Source organism: Pogoniulus pusillus, chromosome 28 (genome assembly GCF_015220805.1).
Source record: "Pogoniulus pusillus isolate bPogPus1 chromosome 28, bPogPus1.pri, whole genome shotgun sequence".
Classification (NCBI taxonomy): Eukaryota; Metazoa; Chordata; class Aves; order Piciformes; family Lybiidae; genus Pogoniulus; species Pogoniulus pusillus.
In genome coordinates, this window is record NC_087291.1 from 3,031,063 (window position 1) to 3,040,899 (window position 9,837).

General features: G+C 46.5%; 1 non-coding gene across 1 annotated transcript; it reads right to left on the reverse strand.

Moving 5' to 3' along the window:
* Positions 1-3,005: 3,005 nt before the first annotated feature.
* LOC135188078 (U1 spliceosomal RNA) lies at positions 3,006-3,169 on the reverse strand. Its single transcript, XR_010307557.1, has one exon. It is a non-coding gene; the product is annotated as a U1 spliceosomal RNA (small nuclear RNA).
* Positions 3,170-9,837: the final 6,668 nt, after the last annotated feature.

The following is a 9,837-nucleotide window of genomic DNA, read 5'->3' on the forward strand; positions in this document are numbered from 1 at the left end:
AGTCTTTTTACTTGTGTAAATTAAAAATGAAATGCCTAGAAAAACAAATTGGAGGTTTTGGGTGTTTGATTTTCTCGGGTTTGGGGTTTTTTGTTTTGTTTGGCTTTGTTTTGTCTGTTCTCCTGCTGTTTTTCACATGTCTGCTTAATTGAGCACAGCTGTTCGGTGGCACCGAACTAACCGGGAAATGAGCATTCTGGTGATTGCACGTTTCTAAAGCACCTCTTAGACATCTCGTGTGGAAATAGCTGCTGCAATACCTTTAGAGATCAAAAACCCTCAACCAGATTTAGCATACTGAGCTGCCTCCTGCAGACAGTTAAAAAAAGATTACTATCAAGATGAATCAGTAAAAGGTCCCTCAGCTATTACTGCTTTATAACATACACTGAATGTGTATGGAACAGAGACAAACTTCTCCAGGCTGATCCAAGAATGAATTTCCTTTTTCCTTTCACTTGTCTGCTGCTAGTGAAGACCTCATAGCTTTAATTTCAGAACAATCTTTCTTACAAGAGTTTTCTAGCTGGGACTCTAACCACTGGAAAAGTATATAGACTGAGGGAGTGCTTTGAAGTAATTAATAACCTGTTTCTTTTTGTGAACATCCTGTTTGTGACTGTAGGCTTCATCTAAAGGCTAATTCCTCACTGAGCCATATCTTGAGAGGATCTAAAATAGTCTGGATTGGTGCACTGATATAAGTCTGCTAAGTCATTCTTTTCTAGAAAAAAAAAAAAGATGAACTTACAAAATGCTTTTCTTTCTGGTTTAGGTTCAAAACTAGGAGAATGGACCTCAGCTTCTGAATACGGGTTTTAAGCAACATCAGCAGTCTCACATGACTAACTCAGATGGGCCCAAACTCTCTGTTCCTGATCCTTAGCTGAACACAGAACAGTAGCTCTAAGCTGAATCCTAACTCTCTGGAACAGAAACTCCATTCTTGCCTTTGAATTTGATCTTGATGTGGATAGACTCTTCCAAACATCTCAATGCAGATAGACTCTTCCAAACATCTCGGTGCAGATAGACTCTTCCAAACATCTCGGTGCAGATAGACTCTTCCAAACATCTCTATGCAGATAGACCCTTCCAAACATCTCGATGCAGATAGACCCTTCCAAACATCTCGATGCAGATAGACTCTTCCAAACATCTTGATGCCCTCTTTTCTGCTTTTGTAGTGTAGAGGTGTTTCTCTTATGCTGCTAATCTTTCAGAGCACTGTTGTAGATAGTAGACATTGGAATACAAATTCATGGAATTCATTATTTCATTAGGTGTTGTGCCTTCTCTGGAGTTTTGATTTTCCCCCTGTCCTTAAGCATAGTCAGGTACCTCTTGTAAGCATCTTGTAAGGATGCATTCAGATTTCCATATATTGAATCATAGAATCGTAGAATGTCAGGGGCTGGAAAGGACCTTGAAAGCTCATCTGGTCCAGCCCCCTGTCAGAGCAGGATCACCCAGAGCAGATCAGACTGGAATGCATCCAGACAGTTCTCAAATATCTGCACAGAGGGAGACTCCACACCCGCCCTGGGCAGCCTGTTCCAGTGCTCTGTCACACTCACAGGAAAAAAATTCCACCTCAGAGTCACAAGGATCCTCCTGTGCCTCAAATTCCACCCATTGCTCCTTGTCCTGTCACTCGGCATCACCCAGCAGAGCCTGGCTGCAGCCTCCTGGCACTCACCCTGCACATATTTATCAACACTAATCAGGTCACCCCTTAGTCTTCTCTCCAAGCCCCAGCTCCCTCAGGCTCTCCTCCTAAGGAAGATATTCAACTTCCTTAATCATTTTTGTGTCTCTGCACTGGACTCTCTCAAGCAGCTCCCTGTGCTTCTTGAGCTGGGAGACCCTGAACTGGACACAGTACTCCAGATGAGGCCTCCCCAGGGCAGAGTAGAGGGGAAGAAGAGCCTGCCTTGACCTACTAACCACAGACCTTCTAATCCACTCCAGAATGACATTGGCCTTCCTGGCCACCAGAGTATACTACAGCTCATGGACATCCTTCCACCCACCAGGATTCCCAAGTCCTTCTCCCCATCATTATTCTCCAGCAGGTAATCCCCAACCTATACTGATCCCTGGGGTTGTTCTTTCCCAGGTGCACAACTCTACTGACCAAGCTCCAGTCATGTGAGCCATCCCACCAGGTTTCTGTAATTGCCCCCTGAGCTCACCTGCATTTCTAACTGCTCCTGCTCACTCCCCATGCCATGTGCTCTGGTGTACAGGCATTTCAGGGACCGTGTTGAGCATGGAGACTTTACCCTGGCAGAGCGGGAGACTCTATGAGACTCTGTTCTGGTGTGTTCCTGTCATATTGCTGGCCAATGGGCTGAAGGCCTTTGCTAGACACCCTTCCATCCATCTGTGATGTGCCATCTCTCAGCTGGCCACAAGAAGGCCTGATTCCACCCTCCTTCTCATCACTGGAGCACCTGCTTTCATCCCCACCCCCCTTCAAACCTAGTTCAAAGCCTTCTCAATAAGCCCTGTCTACTTATGGGCTAGGATCCTTTTGCCCTTTATAGACAAATGGGGCCTGTCTGGGTGTAGTGGGCTAGGTGGTGAGAGTTGCCCCATGATCAAAGCACCCAAAATTCCACTGCTGGCACCAGCCCTTGAGCCATTTATTGATAACATGGGTCCTCCTCTTCCTGTCAGTATTCATCCCCTCCACTGGAGGAACTGAGCAGAACACCACCTGTGCTCCTGCCCCATCAATTAGTGACCCAGAGCCTTGAATTAATTTTTAATTACCTCAGTATCTTTCTTGTCAACCTCATCACTGCCAGCCTGGATACCCAGCAGCGGGTAATAGTCAGTAGCCTGAATTAACTTAGGTAGGGTCCTCTCGACATCCTGCACCCAGGTCCCAGGGGGGCAGCAAACCTCCCTGTGGCATGGGTCCAGTTGACACACAGGACCCTCTGTTCCCCTTAGAAGGGAGTCACCTGGTATTACTACCCTCCTTTTCTTTTTAGTACCAGGGGCTGTGAAACCCAGTTCTTGTCATGACACAGTCCCCCACTACCACAAATTCTGCATTTGAGGAAACCGCAGGGGTCAGCACACCTGGAGTGCAAAGCAGGAGCCTTGCCCTGGGAAAACCACCTGCCTGGTCATGGTGTCTCCTCTGCCAGGGAAGAGCTGACTTCTGAAGGTATTTAAAGCACAGTTTGCCTTTCACTGATCTAGTATGCTTGCATCTATCTTATGTACTTTGAGTGAAATTGTACCAATAAAAATCGGCTTTCTGAACCGATTTTGAGAACTCTAGAAATAAATGAGGCTGAGAGTTTCTTGTGAGACCACACCTCCAGTACTGTGTCCAGTTTTGGTCTCCACAGTATAGGAAGGGCATTGAGGTGTGCAGGGAGTGGGTGCAGAGAAGGGTGACAAGGCTGGGGTGAGGTCTGGCAAACATGACCTATGAGGAGAGGCTGAGGGAGCTGGGGGTGTTTAGTCCGGAGAAGAGGAGGCTGAGAGGGGACCTTATTGCCCTCTACAGCTACCTAAAAGGAGGTTGTAGTGAGGCTGGCGCTGGTCTCTTCTCCCAAATTACTAACCATAGGACCAGAGGAAATGGCCTCAAGCTGCATCAAGGGAGGTTTAGGTTAGGTGTTGGGAGGAAGTTCTTTACTGAGCAGGTGGTCAGGCACTGGAACAGGCTGCCCAGGAAGGTGGAGGAGTCACCATCCCTGGAGGTGTTTGAAAGATGAGTGGATGTGGTGCTTGAGGCTATGGTCTAGTGATGAAGGATGATGAGATGAAGGTTGGACTGGATGATCCTGGTGGTCCTTTCCAACCATAGCTCTTCACAGTGATTAGATGTTGTGCTGAGGGATTTGGTTTAGTCAAGGACTTGTCAGTGTGAAACTAATGATTGGACTGGATGGGCTTGAAAGGCTTTTCCAGTCTAAGAACTTCTGTGATTCTGGGATTCTGTGACATGAGCATTGCTAGGTAGGCCACTAAATGCACCTTTTAATCTGCATATTCCTAAACAAAGAGAGCTCTGGAATTTGACTGCTCTTTTCAACACACAGTGCATAAGAAATAAGAATAATGGCATTGGTGTGAAAAGAATTTGCTTTCAGTGCAACATATTTTACATCACATTGCTGTCTGCCAATCTACTTTGTGCTCATTTCATTTCTTGTTCAGTGGCCTGAATGAGAGCTTTTTAACACTTTATTGTGATTGAAAAAAGTACATCACCATCACAGGAAGGCTTAATTTTTGGGCCTTTCAGTTGTTCAGACTTGCTTAACACGGCTCACATTTAAAGATATTTTGAAGTACTACATAAGAGTATGGAGATGATTGAATATCCACTTCCTGAGATGGCCATGGAGGATGCTCAGTAGTGCCTGTAATCAAAAGTTAAAAAGCTAGGTTAAAAGTGAACTGTGACAGGGTTTTTTCCCCAGGCAGGATAACAATTTTATCTCATGGAGAGGAGAGGGATTAAGAAACTATTTTTAATTCTGAGGGTATTTGTTCTAATGGATTGAAATAATTAAGTGTATCTGGATGGAGGCAATCCCAAGCACAAACCCAGGCTGGGCAGTGAGTAGCTGGAGAGCAGCCCTGAAGAGAGGGACTTGAGGTGCTGGTGGATGAGAAGCTCTACATGAGCCAGCAGTGTGCACTTGCCGTCCAGAAAGGCAACCAGAGTCTGGGCTGCAGCAGGAGAAGTGTGACCAGCAGAGCCAGGGAGGTGATCCTCCCCCTCTGCTCCACTCTGGTGAGACCCCACTTGGAGCACTGCAGCCAGTTCTGGAGCCCCTGTTACAAGAAGGATGTGGAGATGCTGGAGCATGTCCAGAGAAGGACTAAGAGGATTCTCGGAGGGCTCCAGCTATGAGCACAGACTGAAAGAGTTTGGGCTGTTCAGGCTGGTCCCAGGTGACTTTCTTGTGGCCTTTCAGTATCTGAAGGGGCCTACAAAAAAGAGCTGGGGAGGGACTTTTCAGGCTGTCAGGGAGTGACAGGACTGGGGGGAATGGAGCAAAGCTGGAGATGGGTAGGTTCACACTGGATGTGAGGAGGAAGTTGTTGAGCATGAGAGTGGTGAGAGGCTGGAATGGGTTGCCCAGGGAGGTGGTTGAGGCCCCATTGCTGGAGGTGTTTAAGGCCAGGCTGGATGAGGCTGTGGGCAGCCTGCTCTAGGGTAGGGTGTCCCTGCCCATGGCAGGGGTGTTGGAACTGGCTGATCCTTGTGGTCCCTTCCAACCCTGACTGATTCTGTGATTCTAAGTCCAAGGAGAGGTAGCAGTAGAATTACTACTGACATTGCTATTGCACTTCAAAGCTCTTAGAAAAATGCATTATCTCCCAATATATTCTTTCCTCAGCAGATACATCCTTTTTGTTCTGCTCTCAGACTATCCTCAGACAGCTTTAATTTCTCTTAATGCATTTATTGCTGGTGTTCTTGTGATCATTTTTGAGCCAGTGGTATTTTAAAGTATCTATATGTCAAATAACCCATAATAGAAACCAGTGATGCTGATCATGTAGCATCTGTCAATTGATAGCTACAGGCAGACTTTGAAGAAATCATTGCAACTTTCAATCCATTATTGAGAAGTATCAAACAGGAAGGCTTAGATTTACATATCTTTTAAATGAGGTTTTAGCTACAGTTTACATTGGTTTCTCTCTAAGCTTTTTCTTTCCCTTATCATGTTTTCATAAACATTACATATGATTTGCATGCTTTTGGGTGACCAGAAAACATGGTTTTTGCTCAATTCACGGTCAGTGTTTTTATTGATGTTCTGGACAGATGGTGCTGAATTAATGCATGTCAATGTTAATTCACTGCCTGTTTTGACAGTAGACAGGCTGCCTGGACTGCCAGGTAGAATCAGAGAATCAGCCAGGTTGGAAGAGACCTCCAAGCTCATCCAGTTCAACCTAGCACCCAGCCCTAGACAATCAACCAGACCATGGCACTAAGTGCCTCAGCCAGGCTTGGCTTCAACACCTCCAGGGATGGTGACTCCACCACCTTCCTGGGCAGCCCATTCCAATGCCAATCACTCTCTCTGACAACAACTTCCTCCTAACATCCAACCTAGACCTCCCCTGGCACAGCTTGAGACTGTGTGCCCTTGTTCTGTTGCTGATTGCCTGGCAGCAGAGCCCAACCCCACCTGGCTACAGCCTCCCTTCAGGTTGTTGTAGACAGCAATGAGGTCTGCCCTGAGCCTCCTCTGCTGCAGGCTGCACACCCCCAGCTCCCTCAGCCTCTCCTCACAGGGCTGTGCTCCAGGCCCCTCACCAGCTTTGTCACCCTTCTCTGGACACCTTCCAGCACCTCAACATCTCTCTTGAATTGAGGACTCCATGCTCTTTCTCTCTCATTCTGTCTGAGCTACCAACCACATGATTTTGTAGACACAACTAGGTGGTTCTGACTTTCTTTTTAGCAGTTAGCTACAGCCACAGATAACAGCTCTATAAAAACTGTTTCTTTGTGCCTCTCATAGGCATCCTGCCATCAGGACTGCAAGCAGTCACTGTCTCCAGGGCAGCCATTGTGGTACAGAAGGATGTACAAGAGTGAATCACCTTCATTGGGTCTCCTTGACTTAGAGGGAATTTGCAGGTTCAGCACAAACTGTGCAGTCAGAAGTGGAATGGGCAAAAGAGAAGGTGAGTGAAATCTAGCTATATAGTTTGTGAATCTAAGTGATGATCAAGTATTCACAATACTTTTTACTCATCTAAGCGAGTGTTCTCTCTGGTGAGACAATGTGAGCAAATGTGACAAGCTTGCTGACAAACAGAAATTAATCACAGGGGAGACAATGGTTATGGAGGTCTGTACTGCAAAGTGAAGCCAATAACTATTTAGGTGATGCCTTTGGGCTCACTTGCCTTTATCTCACACTACTTTCAGTTTGCCTTCCTAATGTAATGAAGAGTAGAAATGCCAGAACTGAGTATTTCTAATTGAATCATTTGCTCAAGGTCATACAAAGATTCTGTGATGATTTGTCCCTGGCTAGGGGCCAAATGCCCACCAAAGCTGCTCTATCACTCCCCCTCCTAGATGGACAGCAGAGAGGGGAAAACAGAACAAAAGCCTGTTATAAGGTAGAAGCAATTTAAGAGTAGTGCTAAGCAAAGGAGATTGCAGGGTTAGCTGACAGGGCTTTAAATGGGATGTGAAGAAGGAGGGGGATAAAGTCATCAGGCTTCCACGTAGCAAGGTGTGGGAGGACACATCAGTGTGGGAGCAATGGTGGACCAGTAAGGTCTCTCAACCTGCTGCCCAGAAGCACTCTGGGGGACAAAACAATGTGGTTGAAGTCTTGCAGGAATGAGCCAGATCCCCTTCAGGTGGTAGCTACCAACAAGGAAACATCATATGGTAATCCACGTGGTAGTGATGACATGAGAGGTAGAGGTAGGTCGATAGCTACAGAGGTGCCCAAGCATGGACAGGTGGGATCAGACCCTAGGACTGGAGTACAGCCTGAGAAAAGAGTGCCCAAAGATCAGGGTAAGGGCAGATCAGTAAATCAGCTCCAGCAGAGGCACCACTGAAGTGCCTCTACACTAACACAGGGAGCATGGGGAACAAACAGGAAGAATAGCAAATCTGTGCAAGCCTAGAGGGTTATGATGTCATTGGCATCACTGAGACATAGTGGGGTGGATCTCAAGATTGGAGCTTGGGGATAGGTGGTTGTAGACTCTTCAGAAGGACAGGCAGGGGAGAAGGGGAGGAGCTGTTGCCCTCTACATCAATGATAAACTGGAGTCCATGGAGCTCCAGCTGGGGCTGTGCAAGGCAAAACAAGAGAGCTTATGGGTAAAGGTTAAAGGGAAGGTGACATCATAATAGAAGTCTGCTGCAGCTCTCCTGATCAGGAAGGCAAAGCAGATGAGGCCCTTTACAAACAAACAGGAGAAGCTTCACATTCACAGGCCCTGGTCCTGTCAGCCATCCTGACATCTGTTGGAAGGACAACACAGCACAGCATCAGCAATCTAAGAGGTTCCTGGAATGCATTGATGATAACTTCCTCCTCCAAGTAGTGGAGGAACCCACAAGGAAAGCTGCTGTGCTGGACCTAGTGCTCACCAACAAGGAGGGGCTGTTGAGTGAAGTGAAGCTGAAGGATAGCCTTGGCTGCAGTGGCCATGAAATGGTAGAGTTTAAGATCCTCAAGGCATCGAGGAAGGTGCATAGCAAACCCACACCCCCCCACACTTTGTAAAACCACCCAGACTAGACTCAGCCAGCTCTGGAAATTGACTGAAGCTTATATTTACAGCTTAGCACAATATACAAGCAGATATTCACAATAGATACAGTTATATACAAGGTAAAAAAGACAGAAACACAACAGCCCTCCCAGAAACCTGAGTTCCCAGGAGGGGCTCTCAATTGCCCTTCCACCTTCTCCCACCCCTCTCTACCTTACCCCAGACGTTGGCTTGTGCCCAAGGAAGATCAGAGGGTGGGCCAGGGGGGTTAGGAAGCAGGTGGATTTAGTCACATGGACAGCAGGTTAGGTTAGAGAGATGCAGCCCAAAGCCCAGAGAGAGAGCATCTCTGTTATCTGTATTTGTGTGCTTGTTCTTGTACATCTCAGCAAGCCTATGGGTGAAGTAGACATCACCATTGTTTTCCTTTCACAGCCTGTGATCCAATTCTTCCCACCAAAACATTCTAGCTGATTTCAAACTAGCACACTGAGCTGGAGAATGGCAGCTGCCATTGCCTGGTCCGTGGTGCCGTTTCCTGTCTGTACCACTGCCTTCATTGTCCTCAGAGGCCTCAACCCCTTCCACCCACTGTGTTGGATCTCAAATTCTATCAATGATTTATATAGCTCCTATGTCATCTTTTGCATCTTCCTTATGTCTGTGGTGATACTGATAATAAGCATCTTCAATGCTTAATTTTATGCAGTTGTGCCCTCAATATCATGCTCTCGATTAGCACAATCCACCCCTGTGTAAACAGTTGAACTGGTACTGGATTCCTCTCCTGGTAAATGCAAGCTGGGGTCTGCATTCCTTTGCTATGGGAATAGAGAAGAAAGCATTAGCAATGTCTATGGTAGCAATGGTATTGCATGGCACACACCCAGAACCACCACAAATTATTACGCACACACACACACACATGCTCCCTGTGAGCACGTAAGCCCTATCCATTTTCCTGGTATAATATTCACTCCATCCACCACTGTGCTACTGCACCCACCCCACAACCACTGTGATCTTCCTTGAGAAAGAGAAGGAGGAAGGGGGAGGAGGATTTCTGGGGACTTGTCAATGCTCTTAGTTCTCTGGGAAAAAACATGCTAGAGGCAGCAAGGACTGTTTCCTCCCTGACACTGTATACAGTAACTAACGATGGACAAAAGAACAGCAACACAAGAGTATGTAAACATAACAGTCGAAGCTGAAGCTATTTATTACTATAGCAGCAGTCCTTTTGTATGCCATCTACAAGTTGTGGTAATTCTACAAGTTATGGAATACAGTGATAGGGTAAAATACTATTTTTGACATCCTTATTGGATAACAGTGAGGTATCAGGGAGGTGTTGGCTATCTTGGCACAGGCTACTTTCAGTTCTTCGTTCTAAGTTATGTCGCTTCCATGCAAATGTTACACAAGGCGAGAATACCAATTTACTGTGTTTCTAACCTCAGCCTTATGGTGTCAAGGGTAGAGAGGGATGCACTCCAGAGATACATCATTTATCACATTTAGCTGTCTCCCTTTTTTGATTCCCACACCTCCCCACCTGGGCCTGCTGCTTTCTGTACACTAGCGCATACT